Here is a 2,576-nt window from a genome sequence, read left to right on the forward strand (position 1 = left end):
ATGGCACGAGTTGGCTACGCTGGGATTTAAAGGGGAAGTACACAAATATCGCACCGAATTTACTGATAGGTACTGTTTGATTTATCGATTATTTCACAGATTATACAGTCGGACCAATTCAGGAAAACGTTTTAGTGATAATTCTTGATATTTTTTCTATAGGTAAACATATATTTGTGTGACAAATTATATATAATAAAACGTATCGAGTAAAGATGTATACACAGTCCGAATGGTGCTGATAAATGTGATAACCACCACTACCTTCAGAAGGTAAAATAACGCAACCATATTAATTAATATTAATTAATACAGAACAATATTATTTACAATAATTCAGAAAGTTTGTAAATAAATGTAGAAAATGTTTTAACCAATAGATGTCGCCACCAGCCTTATGTTTTGTCAGCTTGGCATTTCATTGTCTAAACCTAAGGTAATGCCGTTGCTTTCACCGTCATAATACAATGATCTCCAATTAATGTTTGCAAGTACATTCAGCAATTTTTTTTTAAACTGCTCTGGTTATCAGAGGAGCACAGCATTTCTGACACCCATGGGTTTCTTATGCAATCATTTCAGAAGGAGGCAATGTGGTTGTTTTCATTTACTGTAATACTCCACTATGGTCTCATTATGTTTTATTTAATTCTGAAAGACAACTCTGGAATTAAATGAAACAAATATTCTGATCTTGTATCTACAAATAATCTTCTCATTAAAAGTTACAAGTTGGAAGTAGAAGTGCCATGCTGTGATAACTCAGTTTCCACTTACCCTTTTGAGCAATTCTATACTGCCTGGCTTGTGTAATGTAGTGTATAAATAAAGCTGAGAGGGAAAGGTCACAGACCCCTGATTCCATCCCTATGGACAATAACCTGAAACGTCTTCTACAATTTGTTGTAAAATTAAGTCTGAGAAGGTGCCCAATACGTTGTCAAATAAAGGCCTAAAATTATGATTTATGATGTAAACATTCATTTATCTTTGAAGAGGTAAATGGATTACTGATTTTAAAGAATCCTATCAAATGTATTCAATGAAATTTACAACATAACATTTACATGGAGAATTATTTTACAATCACGTAAATATAAATCTATAATTTATCATGGTCTTTATTTATTTTAAATAATTTGAATGCCACAATAAGGTCAATATCTCAGAGGAAAATATTGATACATGTTGCACTCCCACTTACCCCAACATGTGACCACTCACAAGTATACACAAAACACACATGCTAATCCATTCTCATAACCTAACCTTTAAACCAGGGAATGGAATGACCTGTACACAATCTGTTTTCCAAGAAACCTTTTCTACTCTGTTTGTTGTGATGCATGACCCAGACAGATACTATCTTAATAACAGAGTCCACAGTCCAGTCCAATTCCCCCTCACATGCTGTGGTTATGTGTAAAGCCTGAATAGAGCAGTCTCATGTCTAAGTACTGGAGCCCAAACATCAATGTTTCACCTTGTCTATATACCGTTGGCTACGTTTCACTGTGTTTCGCCTGAGCATTAGTAAACAGGAGTTTACTGCCATGTCCCTAGCAGCTCTGAATGAAATGCTTAATCAATGAGGTCCTAAGCCCACCTACGCACAGACCTATTAATACGCCACAACCTTCACATACTAACCAATGACCATGCACATACATGTGCATTCAAACACCTATTAGACATACATAAACCGACGCACACACACATATACACATTCACCCACACGGTACACCACACAAACACACACACACACCCAAACACACACACATACACACACACACAAGCCCATGCACACACAAACATGCACTCAGACACACACACACACACACACACACACACACACACACACACACACACACACACACACACACATACGCACACACAAAAGCACATGCACACACACATACACTCAAACACACATTAAAACATAATCACAACCAAACACACAGACACACACACACTGACACTCGAAATGGGGCTGACATTTGAAGCAGCGGCCTGAGCTTTGGCAGCTCTGTGCGGATGAATTAACACAGACGTTATGGTTGCAGAGGGTAGCTAGCAGCTTGCTTACAGTTTTTTCCTATCGTTTTCGGTCATGTACCCATACTATGGTCACTTTTCCCTATCACTTAACACAGTGGGCTTTAGAGACACACACCTCTGCATATCTGTTAACCTTTGGTGCAAAATGCACTACAACAACCACACCACAAACAATGCTGCCATAACTTAACACATGTTTCCTCTCAGAACACTATGACCTAAAAAACACTAACATCTTGAAGCATTGCCAATTGCATATATAAAATGTTGCTGTGTCCTCCAGTTTGGCATAGATTTCCTGTAGTGTTGCATTGAAAAAAAGAGAAAAAACACAGACAAACACTTCTTTGGACTACAGTAATAAAGTTTGTAATATTACAGTATGACAATCCAAGCCAAGTATCTGCTGACAGTGTTCATATGTCGGTTTACCTCCCACAAAAGATGTCACAATTGAGTGTGGTAAATGTACTGTAATTGTAAATACAGTAAATACTGTAAGTGTTTTATGAGAAACT

The sequence above is a fragment of the Gadus chalcogrammus genome, chromosome 13 (genome assembly GCF_026213295.1).
Source record: "Gadus chalcogrammus isolate NIFS_2021 chromosome 13, NIFS_Gcha_1.0, whole genome shotgun sequence".
NCBI lineage: Eukaryota > Metazoa > Chordata > Actinopteri > Gadiformes > Gadidae > Gadus > Gadus chalcogrammus.